The sequence below is a fragment of the Pungitius pungitius genome, chromosome 5 (assembly GCF_949316345.1).
Source record: "Pungitius pungitius chromosome 5, fPunPun2.1, whole genome shotgun sequence".
Lineage (NCBI taxonomy): Eukaryota > Metazoa > Chordata > Actinopteri > Perciformes > Gasterosteidae > Pungitius > Pungitius pungitius.
Genome location: NC_084904.1, coordinates 8,061,763 through 8,074,368, shown reverse-complemented (window position 1 = coordinate 8,074,368; position 12,606 = coordinate 8,061,763). Strand labels below are relative to the sequence as shown.

The window sequence follows — 12,606 nt, the reverse complement described above, 5'->3', positions numbered from 1 at the left end:
TTCTACAACACAGCATGAAATATCAGATGTGATATAGTGCCGTGCTGGAGCGTCATTTCTTGAGGCACTGTGTGTAGCATTGACATAAGTGCATTTTTAAGGTAGATTACTTTGTTACATTATGGCCTTTTTTCAAGGTTTACCTTCCAACGTCATTTTTTGGACTTACAAAACCTAAACACTTCTGGCAGCAATACGTTTCCAAAGTTGAAAAATTAAGTCAAAAGTGGTTTGTATTTTATGGTATGTCGAGAGCATTTAAATGCATTAATTTCTTTGTGATTACAACTTCTGTAACTTAACATAAAATCCATCTCTGATCTTCGTTTCCAAATACCTTTCAACAAACATATCCAACGAAGAAGCGAGACCATTTGTCAGAAGTGGGATTTGAACCCACGCCTCCAGGGGAGACTGCGACCTTAACGCAGCGCCTTAGACCACTCGGCCATCCTGACTTAAAATCGATGTAAGGCATTGAAATTATAATAAATACCAGGATGTCCTTTATTGACTATGTTGGTGAATTCCGCATCTTTTGTACAACACAGCATGAAATATCAGATGTGATATAGTGCCGTGCTGGAGCGTCATTTCTTGAGGCACTGTGTGTAGCATTGACATAAGTGCATTTTTAAGGTAGATTACTTTGTTACATTATGGCCTTTTTTCCAGGTTTACCTTCCAACGTCATTTTTTGGACTTACAAAACCTAAACACTTCTGGCAGCAATACGTTTCCAAAGTTGAAAAATTAAGTCAAAAGTGGTTTGTATTTTATGGTATGTCGAGAGCATTTAAATGCATTAATTTCTTTGTGATTACAACATCTGTAACTTAACATAAAATCCATCTCTGATCTTCGTTTCCAAATACCTTTCAACAAACAACATATCCAACGAAGAAGCGAGACCATTTGTCAGAAGTGGGATTTGAACCCACGCCTCCAGGGGAGACTGCGATCTTAACGCAGCGCCTTAGACCACTCGGCCATCCTGACTTGAAAATGATGTAAGGCATAGAAATTATAATAAATACCAGGATGTCCTTTATTGACTATGTTGTTGAATTCCGCATCTTTTGTACAACACAGCATGAAATATCAGATGTGATATAGTGCCGTGCTGGAGCGTCATTTCTTGAGGCACTGTGTGTAGCATTGACATAAGTGCATTTTTAAGGTAGATTACTTTGTTACATTATGGCCTGTTTTCAAGGTTTACCTTCCAACCTCATGTTTTGGACTTACAAAACCTAAACACTTCTGGCAGCAATACGTTTCCAAAGTTGAAAAATTAAGTCAAAAGTGGTTTGTATTTTATGGTATGTCGAGAGCATTTAAATGCATTAATTTCTTTGTGATTACGACATCTGTAACTTAACATAAAATCCATCTCTGATCTTCGTTTCCAAATACCTTTCAACAAACATATCCAATGAAGAAGCGAGACCATTTGTCAGAAGTGGGATTTGAACCCACGCCTCCAGGGGAGACTGCGACCTTAACGCAGCGCCTTAGACCACTCGGCCATCCTCACTTGAAAATGATGTAAGGCATTGAAATTATAATAAATACCAGGATGTCCTTTATTGACTGTTGGTGAATTCCTTATCTTTTCTACAACACAGCATGAAATATCAGATGTGATATAGTGCCGTGCTGGAGCGTCATTTCTTGAGGCACTGTGTGTAGCATTGACATAAGTGCATTTTTAAGGTAGATTACTTTGTTACATTATGGCCTTTTTTCAAGGTTTACCTTCCAACGTCATTTTTTGGACTTACAAAACCTAAACACTTCTGGCAGCAATACGTTTCCAAAGTTGAAAAATTAAGTCAAAAGTGGTTTGTATTTTATGGTATGTCGAGAGCATTTAAATGCATTAATTTCTTTGTGATTACAACTTCTGTAACTTAACATAAAATCCATCTCTGATCTTCGTTTCCAAATACCTTTCAACAAACATATCCAACGAAGAAGCGAGACCATTTGTCAGAAGTGGGATTTGAACCCACGCCTCCAGGGGAGACTGCGACCTTAACGCAGCGCCTTAGACCACTCGGCCATCCTGACTTGAAAATGATGTAAGGCATTGAAATTATAATAAATACCAGGATGTCCTTTATTGACTATGTTGTTGAATTCCGCATCTTTTGTACAACACAGCATGAAATATCAGATGTGATATAGTGCCGTGCTGGAGCGTCATTTCTTGAGGCACTGTGTGTAGCATTGACATAAGTGCATTTTTAAGGTAGATTACTTTGTTACATTATGGCCTGTTTTCAAGGTTTACCTTCCAACCTCATGTTTTGGACTTACAAAACCTAAACACTTCTGGCAGCAATACGTTTCCAAAGTTGAAAAATTAAGTCAAAAGTGGTTTGTATTTTATGGTATGTCGAGAGCATTTAAATGCATTAATTTCTTTGTGATTACAACATCTGTAACTTAACATAAAATCCATCTCTGATCTTCGTTTCCAAATATCTTTCAACAAACAACATATCCAACGAAGAAGCGAGACCATTTGTCAGAAGTGGGATTTGAACCCACGCCTCCAGGGGAGACTGCGACCTTAACGCAGCGCCTTAGACCACTCGGCCATCCTGACTTAAAAATGATGTAAGGCATTGAAATTATAATAAATACCAGGATGTCCTTTATTGACTATGTTGGTGAATTCCTTATCTTTTGTACAACACAGCATGAAATATCAGATGTGATATAGTGCCGTGCTGGAGCGTCATTTCTTGAGGCACTGTGTGTAGCATTGACATAAGTGCATTTTTAAGGTAGATTACTTTGTTACATTATGGCCTTTTTTCCAGGTTTACCTTCCAACGTCATTTTTTGGACTTACAAAACCTAAACACTTCTGGCAGCAATACGTTTCCAAAGTTGAAAAATTAAGTCAAAAGTGGTTTGTATTTTATGGTATGTCGAGAGCATTTAAATGCATTAATTTCTTTGTGATTACAACTTCTGTAACTTAACATAAAATCCATCTCTGATCTTCGTTTCCAAATACCTTTCAACAAACATATCCAACGAAGAAGCGAGACCATTTGTCAGAAGTGGGATTTGAACCCACGCCTCCAGGGGAGACTGCGACCTTAACGCAGCGCCTTACACCACTCGGCCATCCTGACTTGAAAATGATGTAAGGCATTGAAATTATAATAAATACCAGGAGATCCTTTATTGACTATGTTGTTGAATTCCTTATCTTTTGTACAACACAGCATGAAATATCAGATGTGATATAGTGCCGTGCTGGAGCGTCATTTCTTGAGGCACTGTGTGTAGCATTGACATAAGTGCATTTTTAAGGTAGATTACTTTGTTACATTATGGCCTTTTTTCCAGGTTTACCTTCCAACGTCATGTTTTGGACTTACAAAACCTAAACACTTCTGGCAGCAATACGTTTCCAAAATTGAAAAATTAAGTCAAAAGTGGTTTGTATTTTATGGTATGTCGAGAGCATTTAAATGCATTGATTTCTTTGTGATTACAACATCTGTAACTTAACATAAAGTCCATCTCTGATCTTCGTTTCCAAATACCTTTCAACAAACATATCCAACGAAGAAGCGAGAGCATTGGTCAGAAGTAGGATTTGAACCCACGCCTCCAGGGGAGACTGCGACCTTAACGCAGCGCCTTAGACCACTCGGCCATCCTGACTTGAAAATGATGTAAGGCATTGAAATTATAATAAATACTAGGATGTCCTTTATTGACTATGTTGTTGAATTCCTTATCTTTTGTACAACACAGCATGAAATATCAGATTTGATATCGTGCCGTGCTGGAGCGTCATTTCTTGAGGCACTGTGTGTAGCATTTACATAAGTGCATTTTTAAGGTAGATTACTTTGTTACATTATGACCTTTTTTCCAGGTTTACCTTCCAACGTCATGTTTTGGACTTACAAAACCTAAACACTTCTGGCAGCAATACGTTTCCAAAATTGAAAAATTAAGTCAAAAGTGGTTTGTATTTTATGGTATGTCGAGAGCATTTAAATGCATTAATTTCTTTGTGATTACAACATCTGTAACTTAACATAAAATCCATCTCTGATCTTCGTTTCCAAATACCTTTCAACAAACAACATATCCAACAAATAAGCGAGACCATTTGTCAGAAGTGGGATTTGAACCCACGCCTCCAGGGGAGACTGCGACCTTAACGCAGCGCCTTAGACCACTCGGCCATCCTGACTTGAAAATGATGTAAGGCATTGAAATTATAATAAATACCAGGATGTCCTTTATTGACTATGTTGTTGAATTCCGCATCTTTTGTACAACACAGCATGAAATATCAGATGTGATATAGTGCCGTGCTGGAGCGTCATTTCTTGAGGCACTGTGTGTAGCATTGACATAAGTGCATTTTTAAGGTAGATTACTTTGTTACATTATGGCCTTTTTTCCAGGTTTACCTTCCAACGTCATTTTTTGGACTTACAAAACCTAAACACTTCTGGCAGCAATACGTTTCCAAAGTTGAAAAATTAAGTCAAAAGTGGTTTGTATTTTATGGTATGTCGAGAGCATTTAAATGCATTAATTTCTTTGTGATTACAACTTCTGTAACTTAACATAAAATCCATCTCTGATCTTCGTTTCCAAATACCTTTCACAAACATATCCAATGAAGAAGCGAGAGCATTTGTCAGAAGTGGGATTTGAACCCACGCCTCCAGGGGAGACTGCGACCTTAACGCAGCGCCTTAGACCACTCGGCCATCCTCACTTGAAAATGATGTAAGGCATTGAAATTATAATAAATACCAGGATGTCCTTTATTGACTGTTGGTGAATTCCTTATCTTTTGTACAACACAGCATGAAATATCAGATGTGATATAGTGCCGTGCTGGAGCGTCATTTCTTGAGGCACTGTGTGTAGCATTGACATAAGTGCATTTTTAAGGTAGATTACTTTGTTACATTATGGCCTGTTTTCAAGGTTTACCTTCCAACCTCATGTTTTGGACTTACAAAACCTAAACACTTCTGGCAGCAATACGTTTCCAAAGCTGAAAAATTAAGTCAAAAGTGGTTTGTATTTTATGGTATGTCGAGAGCATTTAAATGCATTGATTTCTTTGTGATTACAACATCTGTAACTTAACATAAAGTCCATCTCTGATCTTCGTTTCCAAATACCTTTCAACAAACATATCCAACGAAGAAGCGAGAGCATTGGTCAGAAGTAGGATTTGAACCCACGCCTCCAGGGGAGACTGCGACCTTAACGCAGCGCCTTAGACCACTCGGCCATCCTGACTTGAAAATGATGTAAGGCATTGAAATTATAATAAATACTAGGATGTCCTTTATTGACTATGTTGTTGAATTCCTTATCTTTTGTACAACACAGCATGAAATATCAGATTTGATATCGTGCCGTGCTGGAGCGTCATTTCTTGAGGCACTGTGTGTAGCATTTACATAAGTGCATTTTTAAGGTAGATTACTTTGTTACATTATGACCTTTTTTCCAGGTTTACCTTCCAACGTCATGTTTTGGACTTACAAAACCTAAACACTTCTGGCAACAATACGTTTCCAAAGTTGAAAAATTAGGTCAAAAGTGGTATGTATTTTATGGTATGTCGAGAGCATTTAAATGCATTGATTTCTTTGTGATTACAACATCTGTAACTTAACATAAAGTCCATCTCTGATCTTCGTTTCCAAAAACCTTTCAACAAACATATCCAACGAAGAAGCGAGAGCATTTGTGCTGGAGCGTCATTTCTTGAGGCACTGTGTGTAGCATTGACATAAGTGCATTTTTAAGGTAGATTACTTTGTTACATTATGGCCTTTTGGTAAGGGTTGAGACTTTTCCCCGGCAAAAGGCATGTGTTTGCAGTTTTTTGAGAGTACCCTCATTTTCGGTTCAAGCGTTTAAACCGCCAAACGAGTGACTTCAAAAGTACTTTGAAGGAAAGCGTTGCATTTCTTGTCGGGGGCGGGACTTAAGGTCGGAATAGTCCCCTTTATGACGCACACCCCAGGCATCTGTGAGACTTTCTGGCAAATTTGAGGAATCAGAAGCGGGATAATTCGCACTATGTGAACCTTTGTCATTCTGGGAGACACTTTCCAGCCCTTCCCTTTGGCAAAGAAACCTTGGATGCCCATTTTGTCCTGGCCTAATCCGAGTAGCAAATTGGGCAAGACTTTGACATCTCTATCTCAAAGCATTTTTGACAAGGCCTTTGTTCTTTACCTGAGTCTGCCACCTAGTTGCGACTGTCTGTTGAGGCAATGGATGTGGTGAGTTCTGATTGTGCAAATGAAAATATGGAAACCCTTCACGAATTTGGGTGTCATCCTTGCGCAGGGGCCATGCTAATCTTCTCTGTATCGTTTCCAATTTATTATACGTGCTGCCGTAGCAAGCACATTGACCCTCATTTGCTGAATGCCCTTTGAACCCCCTGTGGACGGATGAATACCTTCACAATGGTGCAGACTGGAGAGATTCATTCCCTGTGAAAGGTCACAGTAGTAGTAAGGGTTGAGACTTTTCCCCGGCAAAAGGCATGTGTTTGCTGTTTTTTGAGAGTACCCTCATTTTCGGTTCAAGCGTTTAAAACGCCAAACGAGTGACTTCAAAAGTACTTTGACAGAGAGCGTTGCATTTCTTGTCAGGGGCGGGACTTAAGGTCGGAATAGTCCCCTTTATGACGCACACCCCAGGCATCTGTGAGACTTTCTGGCAATTTTGAGGAATCAGAAGCGGGATAATTCGCACTATGTGAACCTTTGTTATTCTGGGAGACACTTTCCAGCCCTTCCCTTTGGCAAAGAAACCTTGGATGCCCATTTTGTCCTGGCCTAATCCGAGTAGCAAATTGGGCAAGACTTTTGGCTCGTTTCCACCGAGCAGTACGGTACGGTACGGGTCGGGTCGGTACGGGTCGGGTCTGTTAACCATGATTTGGCGAGCGTTTCCACCGCCAACAGTACCCTTACCTGGTAGGCGTGGTGTATTCCAGAAAGTAGTGGTAACGTCACTTGATGGGCGTGGTATTGGACGCAAAGTAGATTGACGTCATTCGATCGCGCGAAAACGGAAAACAAACCGCAAACAACAATGGAGGACATACAGCCGATCCTGTTGTTGCTTCTCAATATGTGGCTGTTTGTCACAAGGAGACAACAATTTTTGTTTGAGCAAAGGCTACACGCTGCAAGGAAAAACACAGCGGAAAAACACAGGCGAATTCGGGAAGTTTTAATGAGCTGGGACGAGATAGACAACCGCGTGAGTCAAGACAAGGCAAGACAAACACGACGGCGCAAGAGGGTAAGCTTGAGCTAAGCGATCTTTTTCATGTCATGTATTAATGTATTTCGTCTTTTGTTCAAACTATATTTTTTATAAATTAAATAATCCTAAACTAAAAAAATAAGTGCTAACTGTAAACTACAGCCTGTTTATTATTTAAGCACTATGAAGGTTACTTATTAAGAGTATTTAACTCTCACCTATATGATTTAAAGTGCAATACTAGTTGTGGTTAATGATTGATTATTCTGAGAAAATAGGTATATCTTTAAGCTATTTTTTCTTTGTGCTTTAATGACACCAAAGTTCCCTCTCTGGTGCATAATACTTTATATAATACTTGTATTATTAATGTATTTTTTTGATCTGGCGTATGGTAGTTGCCCTAATAATTGAATGACTTGAACACACCCACCATCACTGTGACATTGTTTTAACCTTAACATTGCTTTGTGTTTTCTAGATAATAAATCTGTTGCAAAAACAGCGCCGCAGACCAACCATTTGGACTTTCAGCCGCTCAAATGACTGGTGGGATGTGATTGTTCCAGGATTCACACACTCACAGTGGGTGCACAACTTCAGGATGTCTGAAGAAACATTTGTATTCCTTTGTTCCATGGTGCATCCAGCAATGGAAAAGCAGGACACAAACTACAGAATGTGTGTTCCTGTAAAGAAAAGAGTTGCCATTGCACTATGGAAGCTTGCAACCAACAGCAAGTACAGAAGTATTGGCCATCTTTTTGGAGTCAGCAGAACAACAGTGTGTCGGTGCGTCCAGGAATTCTGCAAGGCCGCTAGGAATTTGTTAGTTCCAGAACAGATACGTTTCCCTGACCACCAGCAGTTTAAAGAGATGGCAGCCTACTTTGAGAACCGATGGGGGCTTCCGCAGTGTGTTGGTGCCATTGATGGGTCACACATACCCATAATAGCCCCAAAGGAGTACCACTGTGATTACTTCAACAGAAAAGGCTGGCATTCCATCATCCTGCAAGGAGTAGTTGATGGAAAAGGACTATTTTGGAGTGCATATGCTGGAATGGCTGGACGTTTGCATGATGCGCGGGTTCTGGCTGACAGCAGAACAACTGACCTACAACAAAAAAGTGTGTAGGGCTCGGGTGGTGGTGGAATATGCTTTTGGGAGACTCAAAGGAAGGTGGCGGTGCCTTATGAAGAGGAATGACAGCGACATTGAATTGGTGAAGTCCATGGTGTTGACTTGTTGTGCTCTGCACAATCTTTGTGAAAGGCATGGAGAGGATTACCAGCACGAATGGGATACACCAGTTGCTGCGGAGCCTGTGGTTCCACAGCCACAGGGCGCAGTGGAGGAGGGCAGGGATGTACGCGAGGGTCTAATGCGTTATTTGAACAGTTAAATCTGTTGTACATCTGTATATATATTATGTTTGAATTTTATTGAAAAAGAATAAATCCTTTTTACTTTTACCCTGCCTCTTCATATTTTGAGAAATAGTAACTATATCAAATGGACAATCTGGTGACTTTCCATAATACTGTGCAAGTAAACAATTTATAGCGTATCCTTTGGTTATATTAGTGTACTTACAAATGATGTACGTGTAATTAAGAATGTGTGAACTGAAGAATTAGATCCAGATTTTGTTTGCAATAGGTTACTTTAAAAATCATGATTAGGGTTAAACCTTGGAAGATCACCTATTGTAAATGTGAAGTAACATTACTGTTTTGTATTTAAGACAAGCATAATCTCTCAAATGGCCAAGGTAGCAAACAATTAACAGATGACAGGAACATAAATAAAATGACCTCAATTTATAGAATGGTTTAGGGAGGAATTGTGTGCGATGGCAATGGAACAAAGGACACAAGAGGTAATAAAAACATATTTTAATTTAAAAAATCAAACGAGTGCAAACAAATCAAACGAGTGCAAACAAAGCAAATGAGTCCAAAAAAGTAAACTAAAGTGCTGTGTGCAAAAGAGCACTAGTGGCTGAATCATGGCACAGAGTTGGGGGGACTAAACTTCTGCACCAGCTGGGTGAGCGTGCCGAGGAAGGCCTGATTAAAGTTAACCAACTGCTCCATATGTTGGCGCGTTATATCAGCCTCATGCCGCCTTGCCTCACGGGCATCCTCCATCATAATTTCGAAGCGCCGGTCACGGCGGTCCTCCATCTTCTCCAAGCACTCCTGCTGCTTCTCATCAGCTGCCTGCATCTCAGCCAGGGCCGCAACAACATCCTGTTGCCCCCTTTTCCTCTTGCCTGGAATGCAAAAGAGACAGGAATGTTGGTTTGTTGAGTGATGCCTTTTGATCTTTGTGATTTGAACCAACCCAAATTACGGGGAGACAACAAGACGTTTGCCATTATAAATATAAATATTTATTAAATTTCTTTTCACTCTGGTGTTCATGTCTTACCAATTGTAAAACGCCGAGGTTCACTCGAAGTAGATGGAGCAGATTCTGGTGGTGTCGGTGTTGAAGTCCTGGCAGGCGAACTTATGCTTTCAAGGGTAGAAATTTCACGAAGTACCTCTGGTTCCATTTCCTCCCGACAGCCAGGATGCTCAACTGAAAAGTTAAACAAGTCACGTTAATTACACAAACGGCGGTTGAGATAAATACAGAACATACAACGTAGTATGTCTAGCCTCTCTCGTCAATATATATTTAGCAGTATATCTTTACTAGTAAAATAATCGTATTTTATTGGGGTATCTGTACAAGTTACGTTACTGGGCAAGCACTCCGTCCTCCACCACGTGCTAATATACTAACGTTTTCCTAGCTTGCAAATTATTGTTTGATACCACACATGGCTGGCTGACAGACAAACAACGGACGTGCACAAAAGCTGTGCATCAAAACTACGCTTTCCCGTGATCTTACTATATTTCACAATTTAAAAATTACCGGGAGGCTCCGTTGTCGACTCCAGCAACGAGGTGGCCGTATCGATGCCTCCTTCTCGTCCCAAACTCGCCGGTCTGTGTCCATAGATAGCGTCCATCATAGCAAGCCACTTCCAATCTTTTCGGTGAACACCACTCAGGCTGTTGTGGTCTTTCACCTTATGGTAGTCGCTCCGCAGTTGCTTGCATTTAATGCGGCACTGCTCGGATGTCCGCTGGTATCCCTCGACAGCCAGCCTCTCAGAAACATGCTGAAAAACCTTTTCGTTTCTCACCATTAGGGTTGGGTATCGAGAATCGAGAATCGATTGGAATCGAAACTAGCTTTGCGATTTACCCGGTATCGTTCAAAAGTTTAAAATTCGATTCCTAGTTTCTATTCTCAGTCCGCCGGCGAGACCGGAAATAGAAACCGCTGAACACCAACGAAGAAGCGTCTACCGGAAGTGTTGGCGTAACAGCGCGATCGAACATGTCTAGCGTGCGTCGGCGGTCCTAAGTGTGGTTACACTTCTCGAAACAAACCGAAAACTCGGCAAAAAACTCCCGGTTGTTGTGAATGTGTGACGCATCAGACCAGTGCGCGCGGGTGCCGGGTGGCCCGAGCGGAGCGGTCCTCTCTGTTAAAATGAGCAGTGAGGCTGGCGCTGCAAAGAAAGAAAAAAAAGATTGTGCTAGCACTCCCCGCGTCGACCGCCAGCAGCCCCCCGTCAGCGAAAGTGTCCCTGATTTGAGGTTGGGAGAGTTGCGCGCCCCCCCCCCCCTCCGTGTGCCCCGTGTTTGACGCGCTGCCTCTTCCTCTGATTCCAAGGGTTCGTTTTTGTGAGGTTTCAAAAATAAAGCTCTCTGGAGGAAAGTGTACCCCTGTTAAAATTATTCATTATTTATAATGTTTATACAATATTCAAGTTCATAGTTTGATATTTATTTTGTAGTTGAAAACAGCCCTGTTAGAAATTCATAGTAAAGTTAATACAAATAATTAATATTGATGGAGAAGGTCAGACTATTTTCTTCAGAAAGACCCTTGGTTAGCTAGCTCATTTAAAATATCTTAAACTTAAACTTTTTTGACCCTGCCTCTTAAAAGAATCGGAATCGAGAATCGCTGGGAACCGGAATCGAAACCAGGAATCGGAATTGGAATCGGAATCGCTCAACTTCAAACGATACCCAACCCTACTCACCATGCCATCGAGTTCTCTTTGCACCCTTTCTTCTCCGATGATACCCAAGAAAGTCTGCACCTCCTGGGTTGACAAAGGTAAAACGCTGCGCGGCGACATTGTTGCGAATGTGTTTGTGGTGTAGTTTAAAAATGGCGCCTCGTGTGTTGTTTTTCCCCTTGCGGCACGCGCAAATGACGACACTCTTTCAACCAATCAACGTTCTTCAGTGAGTCTAGCTCCACCCTTTAGTACCAAACAACTGTGCCAGGTACCCCAACGGAAGGGTACCCAAAAAGTGGTACGGTACGGTGCGGATCTTTGGTACTTTTCTCAGTGGAGACACAAATAAAAGGGTACCGACCCGTACCGTACCGTACCGCTCGGTGGAAACGGGGCATTTGACATCTGTATCTCAAAGCATTTTTGACAAGGCCTTTGTTCTTTACCTGAGTCTGCCACCTAGTTGCGACTGTCTGTTGAGGCAATGGATGTGGTGAGTTCTGATTGTGCAAATGAAAATATGGAAACGCTTCACGAATTTGCGTGTCATCCTTGCGCCACCCGGGGCTCGTTCTTCTCTGTTTCAATGTTCCAATTCCTAAGAGCCAATCGGAGAGCTCAGATCGCTGTTTCAATTTCCAACAACCTATCGCGCTCTCCAAGTTCTGGGCATCCAATCGGATGCTCCATTTGTTTCAATTTCGACTTCTCGAGCCGCCATCTTGGATCCTCGCTACCGAGCGCTTATCGTTTTAAAACTACACGGCAGATATAACGACGTAAGTACAACAATGTCAACTATATTCTCTTTTAGTGCTTTAGTGCTAATGAATCGGTGTTTAATATGAGTGTAAGCAGGGGTACTAATACTAAATAAATGTGGCAGTTCGCCCACAATAAAGCTGCTATCGTATCTGCATAATAGATGCTTGCTACGGCCGTGACGTCACAAACGTAACTTTTGCGTGTGATATACGCGTATTGGAGCTAACAAACTCGTCTCTGCGTGTTTCTGCGGCCATTCGGGTCGTTTATTGATGACGGCGTTTACGTGACAGGCAGCGCTTTAGCATCGGTGCTGCGTTCCACGTTTACTACAGCAGTTATTACCAAGTTATACTTTATTACAACGTGTAGCGGCGTGTTTTATTCAAACAGTCTTGTAGAATTGTGACATTTGTCATTCATGTGGACTAATAATTAA

At 41.2% G+C, this 12,606-nt stretch overlaps 11 non-coding genes across 11 annotated transcripts; all 11 read right to left on the bottom strand.

Annotated features, from left to right (window-relative positions):
- Positions 1-375: 375 nt before the first annotated feature.
- On the bottom strand, positions 376-458 carry trnal-aag (transfer RNA leucine (anticodon AAG)). Its single transcript has one exon. It is a non-coding gene; the product is annotated as a tRNA-Leu (tRNA).
- A 458-nt stretch (positions 459-916) lies between these two features.
- Positions 917-999, bottom strand: trnal-aag (transfer RNA leucine (anticodon AAG)). The gene has a single exon. It is a non-coding gene; the product is annotated as a tRNA-Leu (tRNA).
- Positions 1,000-1,454: 455 nt separating this feature from the next.
- Positions 1,455-1,537, bottom strand: trnal-aag (transfer RNA leucine (anticodon AAG)). Its single transcript has one exon. It is a non-coding gene; the product is annotated as a tRNA-Leu (tRNA).
- A 453-nt stretch (positions 1,538-1,990) lies between these two features.
- Positions 1,991-2,073, bottom strand: trnal-aag (transfer RNA leucine (anticodon AAG)). The gene has a single exon. It is a non-coding gene; the product is annotated as a tRNA-Leu (tRNA).
- Positions 2,074-2,531: 458 nt separating this feature from the next.
- On the bottom strand, positions 2,532-2,614 carry trnal-aag (transfer RNA leucine (anticodon AAG)). Its single transcript has one exon. It is a non-coding gene; the product is annotated as a tRNA-Leu (tRNA).
- A 455-nt stretch (positions 2,615-3,069) lies between these two features.
- On the bottom strand, positions 3,070-3,152 carry trnal-aag (transfer RNA leucine (anticodon AAG)). The gene has a single exon. It is a non-coding gene; the product is annotated as a tRNA-Leu (tRNA).
- A 455-nt stretch (positions 3,153-3,607) lies between these two features.
- Positions 3,608-3,690, bottom strand: trnal-aag (transfer RNA leucine (anticodon AAG)). Its single transcript has one exon. It is a non-coding gene; the product is annotated as a tRNA-Leu (tRNA).
- A 458-nt stretch (positions 3,691-4,148) lies between these two features.
- trnal-aag (transfer RNA leucine (anticodon AAG)) lies at positions 4,149-4,231 on the bottom strand. Its single transcript has one exon. It is a non-coding gene; the product is annotated as a tRNA-Leu (tRNA).
- Positions 4,232-4,685: 454 nt separating this feature from the next.
- trnal-aag (transfer RNA leucine (anticodon AAG)) lies at positions 4,686-4,768 on the bottom strand. The gene has a single exon. It is a non-coding gene; the product is annotated as a tRNA-Leu (tRNA).
- Positions 4,769-5,221: 453 nt separating this feature from the next.
- trnal-aag (transfer RNA leucine (anticodon AAG)) lies at positions 5,222-5,304 on the bottom strand. Its single transcript has one exon. It is a non-coding gene; the product is annotated as a tRNA-Leu (tRNA).
- A 1,020-nt stretch (positions 5,305-6,324) lies between these two features.
- Positions 6,325-6,431, bottom strand: LOC119225722 (U6 spliceosomal RNA). The gene has a single exon (XR_005121180.1). It is a non-coding gene; the product is annotated as a U6 spliceosomal RNA (small nuclear RNA).
- Between the last annotated feature and the right edge of the window lie 6,175 nt (positions 6,432-12,606).